Here is a 12,979-nt window from a genome sequence, read left to right on the forward strand (position 1 = left end):
CCCATCAAATGACGAAGACAAAAAGATCAAACAAGGCTTGGAAATTCATCTAGTGCCGAGGATATCTCTTGTAAACGGCCCTTTTAAGAGAAATGTTAGACAAAAATAATTTTCTAACGTAAGTGTTTTGATAATCTGTTACAATATTGAAACGCTGCCGCCCTGGTGCTATAGTCGGCCACCAGAGAACACAGGGTCACAAAGAAAAAGAGAGTTAAATGATCTATAAAGTGTAAGGTTCGACGTTCACTGTTTACCGTCGGACCAAAACACGTTACAGAAAGGGAAAACGTATACTTGTGTTTATATATATATTCTCAGTTGTGAAATAAAATATCTGAATAAAATAAATTTTCATATTTTATTAATATCAAAAATAATTCTCGACGGAGAGAATGGGTCTTGCCGGCTCTCTCACTGGTCTGGCCAGGTCCCCGGTAATGGTTGGTCTTACATATACATACAAAACTAGTCTATATTTCAACAGTCAAGTAACAAGGTTGTCACTTATTTAGAATCTTTCTATATTCTCAATTGAAGAATATTACCACCCTACTACATTATAGAAGACAACAACTTAGTATAACAAATTAAATGACATATTAATCATGTCAGAACCGCCAACAAAACACTTAATGTGCACCTTCAATATCACTTCATTAGCACCGTCACCGGCACAGTCACCGTCACCGTCACCGTCAACCGTATTTAGCACCGTCACCGTCACCCGTATTTAGCACCGTCATCGTCACCCGTATTTAGCACCGTCACCGACACCGACAATCTTAAATTAAAACAAAGTTAACTTTCAATGCTTGTCTGTATTTCTCTAACATATTCCAGCTTCTATTAAAGTTTGTCACTTTCCATTCTTATCAACCCAACACTCTCTCGGTTCTGTTGTTGTTTTTGCTTTTATACTTTCGACTGACCAATGGCAGAGCTTGTTACATATTGTTTACCAATCGGCAACCATGGATCACACAAGGGAAATTCCCGTAATGTTGATATTGTTTGTAAACATGGATTTATCTTCATCAATAAAGATGGGTTTTGACTTTAAATACATTAGTAGATCATTAGAAGAGTTTACTTTGAGTTTATATTCTAATAAGGTAACTGCCGCGACAATATGGAATCAGTACGTGAAATAAAACTTCTTAACAAACTAACATACACAAATCTGTTGTATCATTGAAACAACAGCCAAAATAACAAATTACAAGTCTGACATTACTTGCAACATTAGACATCTCACTAACATCTATCGTTTATCCTCAATAATTTCAAGAAACTATACAGACATAGGTTTACTATAAAAAGGGGGAAAAGCCGGCATTACAATATTTTACATTTAATTGTACGTTCTGTATAATAAAACAATTATGGCCCATTGAGTCGGTGAATTTCCAAAATTGTCAATCCGAGTAAGGGTTATTCCACTCGAGCTAATAACCCTTACTCGGGTTGACAATTTTGGATATTAAACTCCTCAGTGGGCTATAATTGTATAGTGACCTTATAGAAATTAGCATATTGCTTTAAAATAAATGTACGAAAAATACATCTCAATGCTCCGAATACATGTCACTTACTTTCTTCGAAATATCATTCTTTAATATATATTCCAAAATCTAGAACCTCATACTTAAACGAATACTTAGATCTAGATAACTTATATTAGGAATTATCAGATGTTTTACAACTCAAATGTGCCCACATCTTTTGTATTGTGCCATCGAACAATGTTGATTAGACTTATTGTTTTGTTCGATGTTTTTTTTTAAGATTCGACTACAAGCTAAGGTTTCCAGGGTTTTGGATAACTCAGGTTCCGTCAAATGTAATTTACAAAGCAGTGTTTGATATTTAAAACGGTGGGAACTAAACGACAATGCAAATAATGTAATAATGATTTAAAAATACAAGGGAGATATGGAACATGCGTTAAACATTCCAAAATCCTGGTCAAATAACGCGTCAATAATTTTTCCTATGCATAATGTTAGAATCATGACTGTATACAGTTTTGGTATTGATTGTATTTGCTCTGTCTGAAAAAAAGAAGAAATCTTTTTATAAAAGAAAACATATGAATAATTTTTGTTAATTCGACATATTTATACGAACATTTGACCTTTAATGGTAATTTTTATAAATTTTGACTTGGATGAAGAGTTGTCTCATTGGCACTCATACCACATCTTCTTATATCTATTTAAATAGTAATTCCACCAAAAATGTCAGGTATCATTCAGTCACCATGGCTGAATAAATTCTTTGGCCATTCTCGTCGTTTTGAACTACATTGTGTATCACAAGTTTTCCTTATAAATGTTATTACTGTGTAATCTGAATTCAATGTTTGTTCTTTTGCAGTCTGAAGATCCTTTATAAAGTCTTCCCCCTTTTCTTTGATTACATAGGCACACGTCGGCGAAAGAGATGCGTGCATACTAAAAGGACTTTGATTGCCTGGTATTCCGTAAAATCTCATAGTACATTGAAAACACTGAACGATGTTTTCGAGTCCAATATAATAAAATCCTGCTTCAGCTACCTTATATATGTCAACGTCTGTTTGACCATTTTTACTTTTATAGGACTCGAAAGTTTTTATTCGGGTATCAAAGTCTTGAAATTTTCCTTTTACTGCTTTGGCAATTTTCGACTTTTCATCCTTAAACTCAGCTATTGCTTTTATGATTTCCTCGTCTGTGAAATAACTTCTAACATAATTGCATGTCGGATATCTGGCTGCATGTGAAACAAGAGGAACTTGGTGCTGGCGGATATTTGTCAATATATTTCCACAATAAAAGCAACGTCCTCCTTCACCAAATTTGGCAAAATAGAAGCCTGCGTCGCTCATACGCTCAATAGATTTGTAATTATCAACTTTCCATATCTCTGGATACGAATTAATTCTGTCTTGCAAATGTTCAAATTGTGGTATAAGCGGTTCTTTAATTGATTCTACAAAATTATTCATCAAAGTATATGAAATACAAGGGTAAATGTCAGAGAGAAGTTGGTTGCTCATTCGCTTGGAATTTTCCCTGAAAGGTGCATGCAACCCACCAATCACAATTTGATTAAGCTAACGATGTGTCAATAACAGAAGCAGAAAATGCGGCAATATCTTCACTTACAGATTTTATGGCTTTATTTTGGTTCTAATTGTTTAACAATAATAACAACCGACGAATTTATGTTACGTAAAAGACGGAATTCTTTGATAATTCCAGAGGTGTTATAGTCATGGTGCCGATTTTGATATTTTAAATACTCATCAAAATCAATTTGTAAACATAATTTGTCAGCTACCACTAGAACACCCAACATATATGTTTGCATTTGCTCGACACATAAACCTTGCAACATAAGACTGTCTATCAGATGTCCTTTCTTCAATACTGTTGAAAAGCTTAGTAAAACTAGTGACAATTCAGCAACTAAATCATCGAGCCATGACTCTGAATCTGTTCTTATAACAATTGTTTGTTGAAGTAGATTGCGTTTGTCGTTAACAGGCATTCCATATGGTACGTACACTGTGATTATGTTTCGTTTTGCTATATAAGATAAAACCATATCCATTATGATAAGATAAGATATTTTATTGGTTTAAAACCCAAAATTATAGGATTGTTACCAAGACAATAAACATTGGTTATACATAAACATACAAACTTATATCTGACCACATTTATAAACATTGTTTTCACTCATTTGGTCTTTTGGAAAATGTTGTTTGTGCTGTATTTAGACCCCTCTACCAAGAAATTTGTTTTGCATGCACACGTATAAAAATTGCGGTTTTTATCCAACGCAATCATAGGTTTGAACGTTTTTTTTTCAATTTAGAGTTGTTTATATATATATATATGTATATGCATATCCCCTCCATTATTAAAAGAAAATATTGTTACAATAATAAATGTATATAATCTCTGCTGAGGAGGTGGTACCACAAAGTTATTTATAATTTAGTACTCAATAAAGCATTTCTAGAGTTGTACATGTCGCTTATGAATTTTACAATAATTCTAATAATATCAGTCTCACCACACGTATATAAAAATTTAAATCTTGCTTCATTAGTCATATTTAAAATAGAGGGAACTATTTCACTAATTAGGTCTTTCCACTTTTCTGTGGAAAGACCTATTGTTTTTGTTCTGTTTATTATTATTTTCTTCCGCCTAATTTTGTTCTCGCGTAAAATTTTTGTTTCGCAAGATGTCGCTTAGATATTTCTTATATAGTATCATACAGTTTATGCGCTTTTTATTTTCACCCATTCTAAGCCGAACAATTTTCTTTGTAGGAGTTATCTCCCCGAACACTGTTTTCCTTGTGACTGCATCTCCTCCGTAACCGTAAAAGAAAGCGACAAATTTATTTTATAAAATTACTCGTTATATCCTTTGCATGATTTGTCCTATTTTGACCGAAGCGATATGAATATTCCATATGAGAGTTATTTCCTCTTATGCATTTGATATAAGTGACATGCAATTCTATCTTGTAAACCATAAGTGATAGAGACCTAGGATCTTTTGATTTGAGGTCCTTGATCCAAAAATAAGACAGTTAGGTCAAGGTCAGAGGTCAAGGTCATATTTTAAATTTTGATTTTGGCTTATTTTCAATTCTTTTCAAAAACCGTATAAGATATCGACAACATATTTTTACTAAATTGTAAGTTGCAACATGTCGTAACACATAAATTCTGGTTAAAAGGGTATGCTTACATTAAATTGGAGTTTTCTCCCCTCTTTTATTAAAAGTTAAGCATATAGTGATATAACTCATTAACCATATATAATTAAGACCTATAGTCTTTTGATTTGAAGCCCTTGGTTTTATGACCTTGAAATTGAGCTCAAGGTCATAGGTAAAATAGACGTTCAAGATTTTGACCTTTGCTTTTACCTCATATGTATACATGATAAAGCCTGGGACTTTTTGCATTACGTGGCAAGCCACTTGACTATGGAAAAGCCAACCGGAAGTGACCTGGTGTAAACCGGAAGTAGCTATTTTTTTGTACTTATTTAATGTAAAAGTATATTGAACCATATATTTTTGGAATCAGTATTAAGTAAACTATCAAATAAAACCGGAAGTGACATTTTTCAAACCAGAAGTAACAATTTATCTCCCTTATTTAGAAAAAAATGTATAGAAACCATATATTTTTGGAATCAGTGTACAATAAGCTATTATTTGACGCTGGATATGATATTTCAAACTGAATTTTCATAGTTCTATATCAAAATTGATCTTTATGGGTGGAACGACCTTCAATTGTTCTTTGAACGATTGGTTTTTAATTGTATTTAGTTTTGTACATTTTATAGTGAAATGAAATTCATCTTCTACTTCTAAAAGACACAAGGGACAAATTCTTTCTTCAACAGGAGTTTTAGTATGACGACCTTGTTCAATTTTAAGAATACTATTACTTATGCGAATTTTGGCAAAATGTCCTATTACTTTTCTGTCAATACTTAACAATAAATAGGTTTCCAATTTGTAATTTTCTTTAAGCTGTCTACATGTTCTGAGCTTATTACCATGCAATGATTTATCATCACAAAAAGTATTTTCTTTCCAATAATTCAGATATCTATCATTAAGTTTGGTATGAAGTGCATATAATAAACGCCTTTTTGAAATAGTATCATGATTTTCCGAAACATGTGAAAAATTTAATGTAGCAAGTAACTGTTCAATCTTTTTTTTGCAAATCCATTGGTTAATTGTAGGTTTGAACTATATACATCTTTAAGTAAACAATTATTACCAGATTTTATCACATGCAACCAGAAGCCAATTGACAATTTAAAGCTTCTATAAAAACTGGATACATACCAAGTTCAGCTAGTACTGCTAAATTGACAGCTGTTTTATTTACTCCAATTAAAGTTTTTGCAAATTTAATCTGAATTTTAATGGTAGCCAATGACCAATATTTTGACTCTAGATTTTTAATATCTTTAATCATATATAGAGACCAAACTTCACTACAATAAAGAAGTATAGGTTAAACACAAGCATCAAAAAGCTTTAGGTGAGGTAATACATTTATATCATCAGAAAATAACAGTTTTTTAATACAAAATATAGCTTTTGAGGCTTTTTTACAAAGAAATCTCTCTGCCTCAGTAAAACTACCAGAGGGTTTAAACAGTATACCCAAATATTTATATTCTGTAGTGTTCCAAAACATCATCATTAAATTCAAACTTGTCTTGTAAAAGTTTTTTACCAGATTTATTAGAAATCATAATTTTGGTTTTGTCAAGATTTACTGTTAAATCCTAACTAGAGCAATATAAACTTAGCTTATCAAGGCATTTTTGTAGGCCATAAGCAGTTTCAGAAATAAGAACTAAATCATCAGCATATAACAGACATGAAATATTATTATCATTTAACTTGGGTGGTTCACATGTGTAGTCAAAAATAGGGGGTAAATCATTAATATATAAAGAAAATAATGTGAGGCTTAAAATACACCCTTGTTTTACCCCAACTGTGGAATTAAAATAAAATCAGTGACACTTTCAGAGATCTTCACCGAGTACAAAACCTCTTTATACATATCTCATTATACTGAAAAAGGGACCATCTATGTTGTAATAAGACAATTTGTAAAAGAGGGCCTCTCTGTTAATAGTATCAAATGCCTTCCTAAAATCTATGAAACAGGCATATATCTTTTTTGATGATTTAAATGCCTTATCAATTATAGTTTTAAGAGTTAAAACATGATCACTTGTTCGACTTCCCTTTCTGAATCCAATTTGCTCACGACAAATAATTTGATTTCCTTCAAGATATTTTTCTAATCTGCTATATAGAACTTTAAGAAAATAATTTCCTAAACAAATTGAAAGGGCTATACCTCGATAATTAGATGGATTATTAAAACACCCACCCTTAGAAATGGGCTTAATAAAATTTTCTCTCCATAAAGTTGGATAAATACTAGACTTAAGAATAAGATTAAACAATTTTACATAAACATCAATATTCATATTACAAGATATTTGCAACATTTCATTTGTAATACAATCTGAACCACTTGCTTTATTATTCTTTAAAGATTTAGCTGCAATAACCACCTCCTCAGTTGTTATATAACTGTTTAAAATCTCAATATTACAATCATTAAAAGCAGTATAAATTTTCTTATCGTTAAGTACATTTTTATTATAACTAATATTCATTAGTTTATTAAAATATTCAAACCATTCTTTATGTTGTATGTTAGAGCTAGGATCCTTGAAGTTCTCCTTTTAAGTTTTTTAATATTTTTCCAAAAATCATCTGAACAGCTATTATTTGAATCTATAATCTGTTTTATCATTTTATGTCTAAATTGTTTATATTGTTTCCTTATGAGTTTATTTAGTTCCTTTTTATGATATAATACTTTGTGTCTAAGACTTTCATTCCAGGGCTCAGTACACAATTTTCTAGTCAGACTTTTTAGAGACCTATATTTAGATTCACATTCATTATCATAATATGACTTTTTTGCTTTTCTTCGTTTACCTCTCCTGGCTATAACAGAAGTTTTATTAGTCTTACTTAAAAAAGCAGCATTGTATAATATTGATGATATACTCGAGACTGTGTCATTAACACTTTGAGTTAAAGTGGAATCAAATGTATTATTTGCCTCCATTTTTTGGGTTAAATTATGTAATTCAGAGTTAATAGTTCTAAAGTTAAATTTCAATATATTAGAATTAAAAATTTCTTCTCGTTTATTAGTCCATTTAACTCATCTAAGAGTAGACTTAACATAAGTATTAAATGACTCTTTTACTAATTGAGATAGTATGGTTATTGAGATTGGACAGTGACAGAGATTGTTGGTTCATATTGACCTACACTAAAATTGACAATATTTGGTAAAAGTTCAGATAAGCATAAACAATAGTCATCAATAGACACACCATTATGATTATAGAAAGTGATTTTACCTTTCGAATCACCAAGTGTTCTTCTATTAAGGATTCTTAATTGAAATTCTGTGCATAAGTCAAGTATAAGTTTTCCATAGTTATTAGTTTTTTGGTGTACTTGAGTATTTCTAAATTTGCATACACTATCTGCAACATAATTAGTGGGAAGAAAATTGTCCAAACTGTCATCTACTTCATTTGTTATGAAATCTAACTCTTTACAGTTAATATGTGCATTTAGGATAACATCCCCTGATATACTATATTTCGCAATATCTGCTTCGAGTTTCTCAAAAACTTGTTTATCAAAATTTGTTCTTAATGTGTAAGATGAGTTGGAAGGAGAGATATATAGGAAACATAAATATACATTTCATCAAAACTGAAAAAAACTCTTGTCTAGTTTAAACCACATTATGTCATCCATGGATTTATCCATCAACTTTACACCTGATAATATTTCCTTCTTACAAAAAGTAGCTAAACACCTTATTTTTCATTTGAATCAGAGGAACTACAGTTTACAAAACATTTATAACCAGCATAGTTTAAAATCTCTTTGGAGGGGATATGTGTTTCTGAAAAAAACAAACAATATCTGCAGTCATAATTTGACAAATAATATTATCATCTAGTTTACAAACTCTGTTACCACTCATTCTTTTAAACATTCCCTTAACATTCCAAGAGCTGATAGATAATTGCTATGATACTTTTATACACATGATTAAAATCTAAATTTTGAATTAACCTTACAACATGTACCGGGGTTGGTGAACTGCAGAACAGATAGAAAGAGAAATTAAAATAAATAAAAAAAATAAAATAAGATAAAATAAAAAATAAAATTAAGAGTTACTATTAGTATTTTTATAAATTTCAAGACTGAAACTTTACTTGCTTTAAGTGTTTGCCGTTTTTGTTTTTTAGCTTTAACTATATATAAAACAATTAAAATAAAAATAAAAATGCTTGCCTTCTACTAGCATACAAGCTGGAAAGTTACTTAAAATATTTCCAAAACTATAATTAAATTTAAGTATTCCAAAACTTTCTTTTTCCATTCTTGGCTAATCCTTTATCAACATGGTAATAGTAAATTATACTTAATACCAACAAAATATAACTTCTGCAAGAAGTTTATAAAAATAATAATAATCAAAACGTATGAAGAATATACATATTTTAATTAGGTAAAAAAAGTTATGTTATAGTCTACATTAAGCTTATTTTCCTAAGAACCATAATGGTGAAAAACACTTGCTACTGCCGATGCGATACTAGCGGCTAAAGTCTGATGATCAAAACCCAAATGATAAGTGTGTTCTGGATTTCTGTCATTGTACATGTTGGGTGACCCTTGAAAGGGGTTACCAGCTGGAGCCTCAGAGTTTCGTCCTCTATCACTACGATCACTGTTCTTTCTATTAGGTATATTGTGTGGGTACATGAAATCATTCCCATTCCTGATTGTGTTTTTCTCTGTATGAATTCACAGATAGATTATGTTGTGAAACCTGAATCCTATTCCTAGTGCGTGGGAATAAAGTGTTTCTTAGGTTCCCAGCTAATACACGAACTCCTTCATTTTTCATCAGTCTAAATGAAACCCAATAGAATTTTTGACCACATTACCATTTGAAATGATGTTGCTGTTTCTACAAATTTTTATATTAGTAGCTGTATCATATTTTGACAAAATTCTGTCATTAAAATCTTGGATTTTTACGTTAAGCCCTACGAGTTGTGTGGGCAATTCCAGTGAAATAACTACCAATTCTGCTTTTCCTAAGGCCTTTTGTATTAAGTCAGTATATTTACTAAATGCTTCTTCTGCTGATTCATTTTTCAGGTTATTGATTCCTACTCTGTCTACTTGCCCTAAAGCATCTCCAATTGTGTAGGTGGTATATTTCATACCCTCTTTACCTGATCTTAAAAGTAGTCTTTCAATATCCACAAAACGACAAATAGAGTCATGCATGAAGATGACATCCGTGTTGTCTGATTCAATGATGTCATTTGTTTTCTTATTTGTCATGTTAGAGTTTGAGTCAGGTTGAGAAAGATGGTTTGTTTGAGTAACTTTTTCTGTAGGACTTAAATGATTTGATGTACTCTCTCGCGTCGAAATATTTGGAACACTTTTATTGTTTTGTTGATTTCCTGCATTTCTAGTTGTTTCACTTTGTTGATTTTGTCCATTGAGTTTTTTCCATGGCTCAATGGGGTAACCCTGACAGTCATATAAAAAGGACTGTATCCTATCTTGTAAGTCCTTGATAACTACATCTTTTTTCCTCAATTCTTGCTTTAACATTATACTTTAGTTCTTCCCCATCTTTATTGGCTTTATCTATAAGAAAAACTAGCTTTTAATTGTCCAAATCAGATTCTGTTTTTGACTTTCTAATTAGTGGAAGTTGGTTTTGAAGTTCTAAGTTTCTTTTCTCCAAATCCTTTTTTACAGTATTTAAATCTTTTTTTTTATTTGATCGGAAGAGTTCGTTATCTTTTTTAAGTTTCTCAATGGTTGAATTATTTTCTTTTAATTGTGACTCTTATATTTTGGTATCAGGTGGATTGTGGGTACACTTTATTGACTTGATCATGTTTTGTATTTCACTGATTATGTTAGTTTTCGAGTCACTTTGTAATGTCAACAAGTTAGTAATGGATTTTGAAATTTTGACTAGTGATTCCTCGATGACATCAGTACTATTTTGAATGACAGTAAGGGTCTGCTCGGTAATTTTCTCAGATTCATGAACCTTTTCTGGTTCTGTTTCCAAAGTTTGTTAATTAACCTTCACAGATTCATTGGGGGTATCAAATTGTTTTTGTACATTAGCACTGGTTATGGTCTTAGTTGTGTTTGCGGAAACTTCATCTTGTGTTTGTATGTTTGAATTATCTATTACATTGTTAATACATTTTGGTGTAGTTTCTTCTGATATAACTTGAAATAAGTCTCCAGATTGTGCTTCTGAGGTAACACTATGTCCAACAATTGATGTTGAAGATTCAATATCAAATTCTTCAGTCTTGTGAGAAACACATGTAACTGAGCTAAAAAGTGCGTTCACAAGGACTTTGCATTTCTCAAATTGATGATTACAAAATGATTCCCATAATTTTTCTTGGGTTTGAATTTTTCCGGTTGTTAAATATATGATAATCTTGTACAAGAAATCATCTGGGTTGACTCCGTTTGATTCTGGGGTATTATTGTCAGAAATAACAAACTCTTGCTTTGATACTATATATGCCCTTGAATTTTTACTAGATAACATTTTTGTTCGCTTTGGAGATTCCGTATATCGTCAGGTTATCGGAATTCCAATGGGGACTAACTGTGCACCACTTATTGCGGACCTTTTTTTGTATTGCTATGAGTTACAATTTATGACAAAAATCAGCAAAGACCCATCGAAACAACATCTGATACACAAATTTAATAATACTTTTAGATATTTGGATGATATTTTGGCTCTCAATAATGACGACTTCAGTATGTATACTAAAGAAATTTATCCTGTTGGACTTACTTTAAATAAAGCTAATACTAACAATGACCACTGCCCTTTCCTCGATCTTGATATCTATATCATTAACGGAAAGCTTAATACTAAAATATATGATAAAAGAGATGATTTTTCATTTCCTATCGTTAATTATCCATTTTTAGATGGTGACGTTCCCTTGTCACCATCTTACGGTGTTTATATATCTCAACTTGTACGATTCGCTCGTGTATGTAACAATGTTTTAGATTTTAACGAGAGAAATTTATGTATTACTGAAAAATTATTACACCAGGGTTTTCGATATCACAAACTAGTCAAAACATTTACTAAATTTTATCATCGGTATAAGGACATCATTCGTAAATATAGCTCAACATGCAGACTTCTTATACGTTCAGGTATTTCACATCCAATTTTTTATGGAAATATTCTTTATAAAGCACAAAAATGTCAGTATTCACCTCTGAAGCTAACAAAACCTTTAAATAGACTTATTAAGAAGGGATATAGTTACGATACTGTTGTCAGGTCATTAAAGATTGCATATTTTGGCGTTAATATTGATTCACTTATAGGGTCTTTGCATCGGCACTAATCACATTTATTTAAAAACCAGTTGTTGGCATGACACGGGTTATGTTCTTCTCATATATGTTATGATGGTATGATACTAAACCCCTAACGGGAAGGACTGTGCCTGATATTCATATGGTGAAGACATAATCTTTCAATCAGTTTAATTGAAGTCTGGAGCTGGCATGTCAGTTAACTGCTAGTAGTCTGTTGTTATTTATGTATTATTGTCATTTTGTTAATTTTCTTTGGTTACATCTTCTGACATCAGACTCGGACTTCTCTTGAACTGAATTTTAATGTGCGTATTGTTATGCGTTTACTTTTCTACATTGGCTAGAGGTATAGGGGGAGGGTTGAGATCTCATAAACATGTTTAACCCCGCCGCATTTTTGCGCCTGTCCCAAGTCAGGAGCCTCTAGCCTTTGTCAGTCTTGTATTATTTTTAATTTTAGTTTCTTGTGTACAATTTGGAGTTTAGTATGGCGTTCATTATCACTGAACTAGAATATATATTTGTTTAGGGGCCAGCTGAAGGACGCCTCCGGGTGCGGGAATTTCTCGCTGCATTGAAGACCTGTTGGTGACCTTCTGCTGTTGTCTGTTCTATGGTCGAGTTGTTGTCTCTTTGACACATTCCCAAATTCCATTCTCAATTTTATCTGTTTGTACTATTTTATTGTTACTATCTGTTTTGTCAGTCCAAACCACATTTTTGTTCCCTGTACCCTCTTTTATATAAATAACTTCTGCAATGGCTGTAATTCATGCATGAATCCTAATGTTGGATGTGATGAAACAGGCACAGTTTTCATTGGGTTTGTATAATGTTAAATCAATTTCTTCAAATGGAATTACTTTTCCTGAACACGTTTTCTGTTTTGATTTAAAAA

The sequence above is a fragment of the Mytilus californianus genome, unplaced genomic scaffold (genome assembly GCF_021869535.1).
Source record: "Mytilus californianus isolate M0D057914Y unplaced genomic scaffold, xbMytCali1.0.p SCAF_15, whole genome shotgun sequence".
NCBI lineage: Eukaryota > Metazoa > Mollusca > Bivalvia > Mytilida > Mytilidae > Mytilus > Mytilus californianus.